At 53.4% G+C, this 14,231-nt stretch overlaps 1 protein-coding gene across 1 annotated transcript in view; it reads left to right on the forward strand.

The window, feature by feature from the left end:
- NOL4L (nucleolar protein 4 like) overlaps positions 1 to 14,231 on the forward strand; it is a 58,772-nt gene that overhangs the window by 3,223 nt on the left and 41,318 nt on the right. The window lies entirely within an intron of this gene.

Genomic DNA, 14,231 nt, shown 5'->3' on the forward strand with positions numbered 1-14,231 from the left:
TTAACATGTGGTTATTATTTTCTCTCCTGAGTAACTTTCCCTTGCCCTCCTCCAGGCCTCTCATCAGAACAGGCCTAATCAGATTTGGGTGGCTTGAGAGCGGGGACTGTGCACTGAGAAGGGGGCATCTGCCTTAGGTGGTGGTCAGAGCAGATGGTGGTCTTCTCAAAGAATGCACTGGGAATAGGAACAGCAGCGCGGACGGATGTCTGGCACAGAGACTGTTCACATTTCTTTTTCCCAGATGAACGTCCCAAAGATGCTGGACATTTAACACATACAATTAAAAAAGCCCTGCACAGATAAACACAGGCGGTTTAGCGGTGTAGGACATTGTTGCCTGACAGCCCTATTCACACACGGGCTGGACTCTGCATCCTTTAGGTCAGGGTGTTGGAAAAAAATATACTTAGGCTGTACTGAAGAGGAGGAGGAGGAGGGTATCTTTGTGTGCTGCTGCAGCACACACAATGGATACAGCCCAAAGTGCTCAGATCTGCCCTTCTTTCCTATGGCTAACACACTCTAAGGTGTGAACCCCCTCGTTATCCATGGGCTGGACAACTCCTGGCATTGGATGGGCAGCACTCATCCTTCTCCCCAGCTTTGCTAGGAACTGTGGGAGAATTTGTCCATGACAAGGTGCTAAGATGCAGTTCATTATAATCTCATGTCCCTCTTGTCCTAAGCGTTTAGCATCATTTAGACAGTCTTTCCCAGACAAACGTGGAGCGAGATGGAGCCACAGTGCAGGGAAATGGACAGCACTCTGTGAAAACCGGAGGAGCAGATGGCTGTGGCCAGAGCAGCGGGTGTGCAGGGGAGGGTTCTCCTCAGACTTCGGCTGGGGCGTTAGCTGCTCTCTAAATCGATGCTGTACTTGGCCGTGTGTGGTGGGAGCTTGTCACAACTCCGGCGTGGTGGCCAGGACAGATTCGTGCTGGCAGGCCGTGATGCAGGCTGGGGGGCTGCGGGATGAGCAGGGGAAGACTGGTGTCAGCCCGGTCCTTCCAGGGCTGTGCAGAGCCGTGGGGACCAGGCAGCTCTGCAGCACTGCCCACGTTTGATTCTGCTTTGCTGCTCTCTCCCCGTCCCCCGCAGCGCTGACATGAGGCTCCGGGGCTCTGTAGGCATCACTAACACAATGAGGACATTGCTCGAGTGGGTTGCTGCTGTTGTACAGGTACAGCTCACCTGTGCTGGCTCCCCTGGAACCAGATGTTCAAAATTATTTCACGATCATGCCTGGTGAAACTCACCCGAGGAACGATGCTGGGGTTGGGGGAGCACTGGAAATATAATTGGTGAGTCCAAAATGCAAAATGGATGGAGGCTTTTGTGGACAGCAGGAAAACTATCCCACGGGACAGCGGATAAATCTCACAGCACAGCCTATCCTTAAATTCATTTTAGCTCCAGAGACGGGGAGTGTTGTGCTGTGAAAGCTGCGGTGCCAGGCCATGGGACAGCACAGCACAGTGGCAGAATGCCGGAGCTGAGGAGTCGGGCATGTCAGAAAGATGCTGCTCCAACAGCTCATAGAGGCTACATTTTTCCTGATACAAGTACCCTTCAATGACCATATTCAGTGCCCCAAAAAGCTGCACATCTATAACCTCTAAGAACATCAGTCAACAGAAGGTTTTCACGGCGTGAATAACCACTCAGACTTTCTGGGGACTTCAAGTGATAAAAAAATAAATCAAGACCATTCAGAAGAGCCTTAGACAAGGCAGATGGGCCTGAGGGTATTATCTGAGAAATTGTCTATTACTCCCATTGCACCAGCCTTACTTAGAGCATGCAGAGCTTTCACCTGTCTCGAGATCCCACCCTGAGCACACAGGGCAGCACCAGCTTTTCCAAGGAGTGGAACCAATGGCAGGTTTACATTTAAATGTGCCCTTAGGAGACTGGAATAATTCTGGCCTGGATGCATGGTCCCATTCAACCCCATCTAAACAAAATCTCCCACGTTAGCATCCCTTCCAGATTCAGGTCCATGTTTGTACAATATCAGTCACAGATTTTACATCTGAAGCTGCTGGTGGTAAGAGTCAGAGAGAGCAGTGACACCCAATCCCCTGGGCCCAAGAGCTGGCTTAGGCTCATAAGGCAGTAGCTAAAGCCTTAGCAAGGTGAATTTAAAGAGTTCTGATGATCTGCAGTTACACAGACTGGCAGAATGAAGTTCCTCACTGCTGGGAGCAGGAGATGTGGCAGCAAAGCCCATTCCCTGCTCACTTCCACCCTTTCAGGACAGCCCACTGAAGACACTTCTCAGGATAAGGGGGAAACCAGCATCTTACTCAGTCCTTGCTTTATTTCCACCAAGCCTACAAGCCTGATTAAAGGCAGTCCCACTGTGGTTGTTAGTATCGTGTCCCAGTCCCAGAGATCCCACCATCCCAGCCACCCTCATCCTTGGGTACTGGCTTCACTCAGCAGCACTTGTGAGACCTGGAGCTCCATCAGTAAAGGTTCCAGTTCCCAATACATGTCTGACCAAACAGTTTCTGAAAAAAACTCTGCCATCTACACTGTACATCCTACATGATTCCAGAAACAGACATGGCATTGCTGATCTGAGAGGAGAAGTTTTTTTCAGATAACATTTATCTGAAAGTTATCTCTTTCACCTACAATTATTTTCATATTTGTAATTCTCAAATGGTGTCACTTTGAAGAAGGTCCAAAAGCAAACAACCAAAGTATAGCTCTGCCAGGCCTTGGTCAATGAGGCCGAAATGAAACAGGAAAGAACCTGGGAAAGAACCCCAGGTCTGACAAGGGGCTGTTGTTCCCACACTCCAGGTTATATCCCACCTTTGCGCAGAAAGAGGATCCAAGCACTCAGGGCCTAGTTAATGAGAAGCAGAGAGAACTGGCTGTAAGGACAGTATGTGGTCATCCTCGTGCTCAGAGGGGCTTGCTCTGACCATGGGCAGAAGGGGGAATTCAGTCACTGACTAAAGTCTGCAGCAGAGCCCAGAGAGGCAGCCACAGTCCTTTCAGTGGGAACTTTCTCAGGTCCGTTCTCAGCAATAATCTCCTTCTGATACAACTTGTTCAATTTTAGTTTTATCATTATGTTAGGCTTCATATTAGCCTATGAGTGAACTTACACTGTGGACAAGGAAATGGCAGGGAAAGCCCAGGGGTGTGGAGGAGTATTGGTGGAGTGTCCATCCATTGGCCTGGCCAGCATGGATGCTCTGGCATTGCCATGACAGAGTGATGCATATTAATATCTCTTTCTTAAGTGCAAAATATTAATTATATTTCCCTGCTCTCATATCAGCTGTGCCCACCTCTAAAGAATCACATTGAGAATGGGCCAGAGCCACCCCTTGAGCTTCAGTGTCTGGTGTAATTAGCTGATTGTAGCAAGGACAGGTACCTGTTAGGCAAAATCATTGTCTTTGTTGGAAAGCTACCGACTTCCACTTTTATGGCTGGTGCCAAAGAATAGCAATTTATTTGAGGAGAAATAACTGCAGAGAGTCTGTGCTTTGTGTGACAGCAGAGAGCAGAGCAGAGGTTTGGGTAATGTCTGTGGTTAAGGCAGCAACCTCTGGAAGTGGAGTGGAGGCTGGTTGTGTCTTCCTGGCACGGTGCAGGGCCCTTCACAGAGTTACAGCCAGGAAGACAATGCTGTGTGAGTGGTTTCTCTGTGTCCTTGCTCTGCTTTGGCTTGGCAGCCCCAGAGGATGTATTTCCCTTCCAACAAATGGGCAAAGGCTCTGATGGATTTGCTCCTCACCAAGAGGGAGCAAGTGCTCTGGAAAAGATGGTGTCACTCAAGTTGAGACTTTCCAGTTGGTAGTGGGTTGCTTTTATGGGAGTCTAAAAATCCAAACTCACCAGGAACCGCCCCCCCCCCACCCCACGAAAAAGGAGACCAAAGTTTGGGACTCCTCTTTTAGCTTGCATTTGGAGGAAGGATCTCAAAGCAAATACCGAGTCACCCACTCATCCACACTGTGGTGACATCCGAAACCTTCTGTGTGTCACTGCTGCAGGTACCATCCACACTGGTTCCCAGGTGCTGCAAGGTGTTCCAATTTGCAGTCTCGCAGCATTGGAACAAGCAGCCAGTCCAGGGTCCCTTGGGGATGCCTTTGGGTTTGCCACTTCCATCCTCAGTCTGAGGGCTGGTCCTGTGGCTCCCAGAGCTGGGAGGAGGCAGGGAGGAGGCCTGCCTGCTCCTGCTCACCTGCGCCGGGCGTTTGGATCCGGCAGAAAGCCCTTGAGCTGGTGACAAAGGTCTGGATGTGGACTGGAAAGTACAGTCCTGTCTCTTAGCAACTGGTTCCTACCTCTGAGCTCTCGGAGCCGTGTGTGGGACAGAGAGCATCAGTCACGCTCCCGCAGCCGCAGCAGCGACGCGCCGAGGAGGGGATGGGGGATCAGGCCGGCTCCAGCCACCGCCGAGGCGCTTAAAGAAGCTCGAGCATTTCTAGCACAAGCAGTCATCTGTGAGCCCAATCAAAGCTCCGGTTTAATTGCTTTCCTCGTGCCCTTCTCTGCTCGGCCAGCGGGCGCCGATTGGCTGCGGCAGCGGCGCCTGCCGGCACCCAGAGCCTGCTCCCCACCGCACCGGGGTGGGGACGGCAAAGGGAGGAGGGAAACACAGCCCGTGCATTTCTAGAAAAATTTGGTGTCCTCGGGTCCTCCCCTGAACTCCTCCGCAGGGCACCTGGGAATCCCCGTCCTCTCGCGGATATTTGCATGGTTGCTTTCCCTCTCAGCGCTCGTTCTGCCGTTTCACCCTCGTGTTTCCTCTCCCAGCCCATAGCAGCTCCTCTCTGGTGTGCGTTTCTCAGGGGCTGCTTTGCCAAACACTGTTTCACAAACATTTTCACGAATCCTCTGCTCTGTCCTCCTAATTAACCATCCAATTGGCCCCCAATGGAGCCTTCACCTCTCCTGTGAAGCTCCTGCTTGCACAGATTATAACCTGTCAGCTGCCAATTTATTCCTCACACGGAGTATTAATTGTCTGCATTCCCTGCCCCACTTGCTTTTCTCCCCCCCCCCCCCCCCGCTTTCTTCTGCTCCCAAAAGCATCTCTGTTTGGAGACACAGACTCACAAAACACCAGAGAGAGCCAGATGTGAGGCCTTTCCATGTGTCCAGCCTGCAATGATGTGGCACTGAGACCAGAACTGATGGGATGAAGTGTCACACCTGGGAGAGGGATCTCTGCGGATGGATTACCACAACAGAATGTTTAGGACCATGCTTGACTTCTGCTCCCCCCACATGTAGTCTCAGTTAAGAGCTCAGAAAAAATCCACTTGGTCATCCCAGGTCAGTGGGGAATCGTTCCTGGGCTTATCTGTCCAAGTTTGGTTTTTGGAAAGGTTAGGGTTCAGCTAGAGTGGTTACGATGGACATGAATCAGAACGCAGAGGGGGTTTACCTGAATGCAAGGGGAGAACAAACAGACTTCCATCCGTCTGTCCCCTGTGGCCCCTGCCCTGATTCCCTTTATAGGACCCTCTAGCCTTGCAGAGACAGAGCCCAGGATAAATACAAGTGTCTGCTCTCCCTGAGGGCAGTGGACATCTCTTTTCCTGGGTTCCCATGGTGGGAAAGGGCATGATGGAGTCAGTCCAGCATGACCCTTATGGTTCCATAATGTCCCCATTTCTTGAACCCAGCATGGGCTCACAGGGAGCAGACGTGGTGGTGCTTGGCTGTGGCAATTGGCATTTCCAGGCTCCAGCATCAGGGCCGGGTTGTGCTGAAGCCACTGTGGTGTGCTGCAGCTCAATCCCTGCCGTGCCCTGGCCTGGGGAGGAGGCTGGTTTGGAAGGGGAGGGCGTGCAGGCCTTTTACCCCCCTGCAACCTCCGCTGAGCTGTCAGCATTTCCCTAGAGGCACATCACGCTGTTCCTGTGGGAGTCTCTGACAGTGGCCCACATACTGGGAACTGCCAGGGCACAGAGCTGGCACTGGGATGCCACACATCTAGGGCTAGCCTCTTAGCCCTGCCTGACCTTGATTCACTGTAGCATCATTTGTAACTGATTTTACAGAATTTTTCTTAGAGCTGAACTGCTGCTGCTCCGTATCTCCCCCTCCTCAGTTTCATTTTGACATCACCACATTCTCAAGGTAGGTGTGATGATGTCACCTGGCTGCCCTGACACTGCTGGATCTATTCCTAGGCATAGAGGGGTCACCTTGCTGTGACAGGTCATCTTGTCACTTGTTCCAGTGCCTTGGCCCCCCTCTGACTCAAAGGATTCTGCTTTGGTCATGATTTTTATTAGATTAATGCTTGGTGCTGGGGAGATTGCTCACACTGATAAGTTACTTCAAGGAAGAGCCACCTCTAGACATGTTCTGAGTTTGTGTTGCAGCTACATATTTTCAATATTCTTTAGATTCCTAGATTTACATTTTTTTCAGGATGCTGTGGAATATAAAAACTCTTCTGACTATAAATGCAGTTTACCACTATTTCCCCCCCTTTCTTTTTGATTCTGATAGCATTCTTCCCCAATCACCTAAACCAAGATCCAAATAACATTAAGAAATTGCTGCCCCCATTTGCAGATATAATTTTTTAAAAACCACCAAACTTACATTTTACAATCATAGAATTCTAGAAGGGTTTGGGTGGGAATGAACCTTAAGGATCATCTCATTCCAACCTCCTGCCATGGGCAGGGACACCTTCCACTAGACCAGGTTGCTCCAAGCCGTGTCCAACCTGACCTTGAGCACTTGCAGTGACGGAGCATCCACAGTTCCTCTGTGGAAACCCTGCCTATTTCAAAACAGTAAGAAAGACTGCAACATTATAATAATCCCCAGAAAATAATGCTCGTGATCTCTTCCCTGTTGGCACCCACAGCCTGGCACTTCTCCCACACAGGTCCCGCACACCTTGGAGAGGAGGGTGATGCTCACCAGCTGACAGGGAATGGGAAGTCCACAGCCCCAGGGAGCAATTTCCCAGGAAGGTCAGTCAGGTGCTCCACTCATGAGGCTGCAGGAACCTTTCTCACCAAACCCAAGTGAAACAGTGCTCCAACAGCAGCTCGGGCTGCCCCATGGCACCCAGAATTTTGTTATCCTTGAAAGAGCCAGCTCCCCCTCACTCCTAGCCAGCAGGTGCAGGGTCACATTTACTGGGGAGCACTGAGCTTGCCTCTGCCTGCCAGATCCAGCTGCTCCTGCGGCTTCCCCGCCAGCACACAGCCTGGTGCTGGCAGGGAGGCAGCTCTGCTCTCTTGCGCCGTGCAAAATGTCCTCTGCCTCCCAGGCAGAGCAGGCATCCAAGGAGCCTCTAAGCAGGCATTTGAGCAAGAATCTCTTCCTGCTGTGCTTCTCCTCTGTCCTTCAGGCAGCCCTGGGATGGGTGGCAGCCCTGGGATGGGTGGCAGCCCTATCCCCAGCCGCCCACCAGACCCCAAGCACATGAACCTCCCCTTGGCACCCTGCACCTGGGCTCTCTCCACAGCTGGAGGCAGGGCTGCCGTTTCCAGGCTCGCCCCTCCCAGGCCGCTCTGTTTTCATTCCCAGGCCTGGGAGCCAGGAGAGGAATAAGCCGAGGTCAGAGCAAAGGCCTGGACCCATCCCCATGGCTCAGCTGCGGCGGCTGAAAGAGCGGCTCACTCTGAAGGGGTGCTTGTGCCCAATAAAGACACACACCTCAGCTGTGTTTGCCAGCTAAAAATAAAGCACCCGGCTCCCCTCATGAGGAAGTGTTTACTTTGAGGAAAAAAAAAAAAAAAGTATTGTGTACAGTTCTGGGTAGAGAAACAATGTGAATGCCCCCCGTCTTGGCCTGAGTCAGAACAGAGTGTTGGGAAAATTATTTCTTCTTGTGCCTCAGTTTGCCTGGGAGGAATAGGCCCTCTTGGGCCAGAGGGATGCTCAGTTGCTCAGGAGGGCTGGGGCTGTTTCCACTGCAGTGAGTGGAGCTGGAACTCTAAGTGCAGGATGAGGTTTAGTGTTTGCTTGGTGCAACAAGACACAACTCAAAATGCTCAGCCCAGGGAAGCACCATCAGCATTTTAGCAACTGCTTTCTCTGCCATTTTTCAACTAGAAATGATCAGAAAAATTTCCTAGCAAAATATTTCCAGAAGAAAAAAGAGCAAAATCTGTCAGTCAGAGCATTTCCCATCATCTTCTTGTGGATTCTTTTATTATAAGCAATACAGCTGATACTGATTCCAGCCCAGTGTCTTCCTGGTGCCTATTTCTAAGGCATGCACTGTGCCCGTGGCATAAGGGGCAAGAGGAAGAAGGAAGTTCGAGGAATCTAGCTCCTCTTTCTCCTAGCAGCATTAGCAGAGGGAGCCTGCTGTGGTTTAACATATCCCCCGCAAAAGCTGCTTTCATCCTACACCTAAATACCATGAGGAGTGAACTTCCTAAAGCCCTGGAGAAGTCTAAATATAGAAGCCAATCAAGGGCTGACTTCCCAGAGATGAGAAGTACCAAGAACAGTTTCTTGATCAAAAGTTGTAAGAGTCCATATTGAAATAAAACGTCTGTTTTGGTGCTAAAGCCTGTGCTGGAGGTGTAGTTGCAGAGGTGGGCTGTGGGCTGGTGGTGGCCACAGCACTGGCACAGGTGGACACTGGGGAGCCTAGGGGGATAGTCTTGAGGAATCAGACCATCAGACACCATCAGACAGTGTTCAGAAGTAATGCTTCCCTGTGAGAGTGGTACTGGTACAAGCTGCCCAGAGAAGCTGTGGCTGCCCCATCCCTGGAAGTGTTCAAGGCCAGGTTGGATGGAGCTTGGAGAAATCTGCTCTAGTGAAAGGTGTCCCTGCCCATGGCAGAGTGACTTGAACTGGATGGTTTTTAAGGTCCCTTCTAATCCAAACCATTCCACGTTTCTATGATCTCTGGTGCACTTGATGGGAAGTCTCTGGCGTCATGGCAGGATTACATCCCATCCTGTATGTCACAGTTTTTGATCCCACTATGTCCCAGCTGCTTTGCCCTGTGCATGTCCAGTCCCTGCTCCAGCTGAGCATTTTTGTCAGAAGACTAAAAATTCCCTTAGAACAAAATACAACTTTTAGAAAATTAGAAAGGCACTTCGAAGAGGAAAGAACAGCAGAGTGCTCAGATAAAACCCAAACCACACTTTTGCTCATCTCAAAAAGGGGATTCTCCTTTGTGCAGTGGAAGGAACCACTCAGGGCTGGAAGAAAGGCCGAGGGATGGGAGAGTGCCAAAGGGAATGTCACTGTTGGTAGTGTAGGCTGGGGAACCCACAGTCATGCCATAGGGTGACTCCAGCATGGGACAGGAGGACTCTGATCCTGACCTGGCTGGGGACAGTGGCTGTGTCCCACAGCCAGCAGCAGCTGGAGCAGAGCGAGCAGTGTGGCCTGTCTCTGCGTACAAGGGAGGTGACCTTGAGGGACAGCTCAATACGGCTGGCCCCAAACATCCAGCTCAGCTGTCCCAGGGATGAGGGTGACAGTGGCCCTTCCAGCCAGCAGCAGGAAATTAGTTTAACGTGTGACTCTGTACTGGGGCGTGGAGATGCTGTGGTTGGGAGATACAGAAGGGAACGCTTTCATGTGGGAAGCACAAGGAGAGGCGAGGGCAGAGGGTCTGCTCCCAGGCAGAGAGCAGAACACAGCCATTATCAGGCAGGGCTCTGCTGGCAGGAAGCGGCTTTTGACTCACAGGAAGCTGAATTTGGCTGGTATCAGCCCCTCGCGAGAGGGCCAGGGCAGTGTTTTATCTGCTGTTGAGCGCAGCAGATGGGGAAGCAGTCGGCACTCCCTCCCATCCCACTCCAGCAGTCCCAGTCTGTTGGCCCTCCAGCATAACCCCTTGGAAAAGGGATGGGTCCCTGCAGAGCCATGAAGCAGGGTAGCTTCCTGGGCTGCAGGAGAACTGCCAGTCCCATTGGAGAAGGCAGATATTGCCCTGCCGGCCAGTGCAAGGGCAGAGCCGAGACCCTCCACACTGCTGAGCCCAGAACAGGCAGTTTCCAGTTCCTCTGGCAGTGTCTATCCCAGTGAGTCTAAAGAGAGCTGGGAGCATGCAGGCTTTGGAGAGCTCCGGTTAAGTGCTCCCAGATTCTCCCAAACTCAAGTCCAAGTTGGGGAAGGGGTTACAGGGTTGAGAAGTCCTGTGCCTGAAGTCTGCTACAATCCCTTGGCCTCCCTGGAGCTGCCTGGGTTGGGAGTCTGGTTTCGCTGGGGTGGTAGCAGCTCACCAGGGCTTGGGGTGGAGGTCACTGCAGGTAGCATGGACTGGATCAAGTGGCAGCTGCTGGTCATAGATCTGCTGCCCCACAGAAAACAGGGCTAGCTCATCAGTGCTACAGTTTGGCTGTGAACATCTCCCATTATGGCAGTTTTCACACCCAGGCTGGGCTGCTGAGGAATGGCCACAAGGGCTGTGTGGAATCACAGTGGGTGTCTGGGTGGGTGGAGGAGGCCGGCATGGAGATGTGTGGGTGCTGCCAGGCTCCAAGGCAGGACCAGGCTGTGTAGGAGCGATGGCTGGTCCATGTGGGAACATGGCATGGCTGTGTGAGAGCATGGCAGAGCTACAGGAACCATGGCAGGATTGTGGGAGCCAAGGCAGGACTGTGTGGGAGCTATGACACAGCTATGGGAACCATGGCAGGGCTGTGGGAGCCGTGGCAGGACTGTGTGGGAGCCGTGGCGGGGCTGAGGGAGCGCGCAGGGCTGCAGTGGGGCTGGAGAGGAGGGCAGAGCTCCGGCGGGATGGCGGTGCCTGGTGGTGGTAGGAACCCGCCCCGGATTCTGCCCCTGCCCGCCCGTCCCATGCTCGGCGAGGTGCGGGACCGGCCGCAGCGGGCCCTGCCGCCGCCGGTGCCTGCCCCGGGCCGGTCCGCGCCGGGCGGGGCGCGGCGGGCGCGGGGCGGCGGCGGCGGGCCCGGGGGAGCGGATTACCGCCGGTTGCCGTGGTTACCCGCTACCTGCCGGCGGGCCCCAGCCCGGCCCGGGCGGGGGGGCTCGCCCGGCCCTGCCTCCCTCCCCTCCGTGGCAGATGTCACCCCCGCGCCGCCGCTCGGGGCTGCCCGGGCGCACCCTCGTCCCCTCCCGCCGCACCGCCCCCGTCCCGGGCCGGGCGGGGGCCGAGCGTGCCCGGGGCGGCTGCCGAGAACAAAGGTGCCGGGGCTCGGCGCTGCCAGCGTCACGGTCCGTCCCCGGCCCTGGGAAGCGCTGCCCGGTCCGTGCCGCACCCGGGACAGCGCTGCCTGAAATGGCTGTCGCCGCCCGGGGCCCGGCACGGGAGGGGACCGCGGCCCGCAGAGGAACCTCGCGGCACAGATTCGTGGGTGCTGGAGGTGGCCGGGTGTGGAGCAGGGACAGAGGAGGTGCAGGGGCAGCGAAGCCCAGGAGAGTGGTCCTAGAGCAGAGGGTCCCGGGGGTACGGATGCTCAGAGATGTGAAACTAGAGGAGGTGGGGAAGACAAAGGACACTGGGGAGGAAAAAAGACCTGATGGAGGAAAGGAGCTGGGAGGAGAGAGTGCTTACCGTTCTGGGAAGGTGGGGAGAATGAAAGGAAAGGGGTGGGGGTGTGAGAACTGTGGGGCACAGTACACAGAAACAGAAAAGGAGAGACTGGGAAGGGGAAGAGCCAGACCGGTGCTGGGCAAATATAGGGGAAAGGAGGGTGGCTGGAAGGTGGCAGAGGGAATCCTCAGCACCTGAAATGCCACCTGCTTCCAAGCACCTCTGTCAGGGCTGAGCTTTGCTCCTGAGATATTTTACTCCTTGAGGGGGCAGATGACTTCTAATAAAGCCCCAACAGCAGGACAGGGTAAAGCATCCCTTCTTCCTATTCTGCTTCCCAACTGAATTTTTATTGCTATTTAAACCTGAGGGGTTTTTAAGCCTTTCTGAGATATTATGGGCTCTGACTCATGCCTTGAATACTGGTGAGCAATGCTGGGTGTGGAAGGAGGAACCCGAGGGGTGTGGGCCCCTCAGAGAGGTACTCTACAGCACACGTGTCCTCTTAAATCCTAGGTCAACATTTGGGTATATTGCCAGATATAAATCTCCCTAATCCTGGAGGCACTGACTTGATACAGCTTCTTATACCCAGTGGCTTTGATATTGCTTGTATCTCACCTGCTTCCCAGAGCTAAATAATCATCACGGGGAGAGCAGTCACAAGGCTGAGGAGGGGATGGAGAGATGCAAGGAGTCAGGGGAGGATCGCTGCAGGGAGTGGGATGCTGAGGAGGCAGCTCCGGCATCCGGCATCCAGCCGGGGTAGAGAGGAGAGCGCTGCTGGGTGTGCGGGGAGGCTGTAGCAATGTCCAGACGCTGAGGTTACCTTCACTGCATTCCTTCTGAAACCGGGAAGGAAACAGGGACCTGCTGGCCGTGCAGGGAGGAGGATATTAGCTGGCTGGAAACAGTGATTTGCATAGAGGGTTGGTTACAGCCTTAATTTTGAGGGCTCTGCTTGTTAGATCTGACTGTGCTTTTCCCCTGCTGCATTTTCCTTTGTCCTGTTTCTGTAATTATCCTCATTTCAACCCTGCTCTGAGGATTATTGGTCAGTAGGAAGCCTCCTAATGCCCGCTCCTCCTTGGCAGGGGAATACCCATGCCCTCGATTAAACTGAAACTCTCTGAACGGTGACAGAAGAAATTAGATCTATATTCCTCAAAGACACTCCCTGGGGCGAAGTTTCCCGACCCCCACCACGCAGCCCTGCCACCCTGCCCCTTGTGTTCGCTCTCAATATTCTCTTTGTTACAGCCACCTTCAGACCCGGCTTGGAGCTCCCCGGGGAGGGCAGAGGTGGTTTGTGTTGGAAAATCCTCGTGCCCGTGTCCCGGGCGAGCTCAGCGACTGTCCCGCTGCAGCCTGTGCCCAGGACAGGCAGTCTCTGCTCCGAAACTGGGGTGAGGAGCCAACTCTAATAGGCAGCGCTGTATATTAAATGACTGCTCCTCTGAGATGCTGGGTAGCTTTAGCAGAAGGTGGGCCCACTAAGTGATTGATTTTTGAGAGTCCCTTCACTGGTGGCTCAAAGAACAGCATTTATTCAATCTATAGACTGTATAAGATACACAGAGCCCAACCAATGACAACACAAACGCAGGTTAGGAGACAGGGTGTTCCCTTTTCACGCAGACCCCTGCCAGATCCAGCCCACAGCTCCCTGCCAGCCTCTGCCTGCCCTCGGGGATGTGTGAATGCACGTGAAAAAGATAGTTTGCAGGTCATTTAGATGTGCGGGTTGCTGCTTAGCAGCCTGGTAGGTACCCACTGGACAACATCCATGCATTCCTTTTGGAAAGCAGCCCTTAAAGGGATACTATATCTATAAATACAGATCTATCTGTCTATCTATCTATCTATCTATGTATCTATCTATCTATCTATCTATCTATCTATCTATCTAATATTTTAAAAATTATTTTGTCTATGCAAAAATGGCATTTTTTCAAGGAGCAAGCTAAGTGACCTCCCAAAGCCTGGCCCTTTCTCAGTCCCCCCTGCCATTACAGTGGCCACTGACCACCTCCCACTAGCCCTTCCTGCTCTGGGGCTTTGTGCCGAGTGCCGATAGCAGCTGCCGGGTCCCAGAGGCTGCCTCCCCTTCCCACGGCATACCCTGCCAGTGTGAGCTGACACCGTTGGTGCCAGTCAGCTCGGAGGAGCACTGCTCCCCACACTTCCCACTCCCATCAGTCTGTCACCACTGTCGTGTGGCAGAATTACTGCCTCCTGCTCTCCAGCACATCCGAACACACAAAGAGCTGTGCTGCTGCTGCCAGCGCTCAGCTGCTCTGCGTCTGTGAGAGGGAGGGAGCCTTGGAAAGGTCAGTGCAGGGAAGGAGGGGATGCTGGCTCCTTCCTTTAGGGGCTGTATCCTGGCATCACAGTGAAACCTTGTCCTGCTGGCTGATCCATATCCACAGGGACTGCAGCCAGCAAAAGTACCTCACATCTCAGGGCTTCCCAGGATGGTTTAGCACCATGTGCAGGTCCAAAGACCTTTCCCTGCCTGTTCCCCGCCTAGCAAAACCATCCCACATTACAGAAATTGAATTTCTTGATCAGTTACTCCACTCTGGACTCTTCCCTTGTTTTTTTTCCTGGCCCAATTTCATTGCCAGCTTTAGCAGCACAACAGCAGCAGCCGCCACTGCCCTGGCTACAGTAGGATCCTCCCTGAAGCGATGTTTAATTTATCCCCCACATCCCCCGTGCCCAAGGTAGCCCGAGGCGGGAGCAC

This window comes from Cinclus cinclus, chromosome 18, assembly GCF_963662255.1.
Source record: "Cinclus cinclus chromosome 18, bCinCin1.1, whole genome shotgun sequence".
Taxonomy (NCBI): Eukaryota; Metazoa; Chordata; class Aves; order Passeriformes; family Cinclidae; genus Cinclus; species Cinclus cinclus.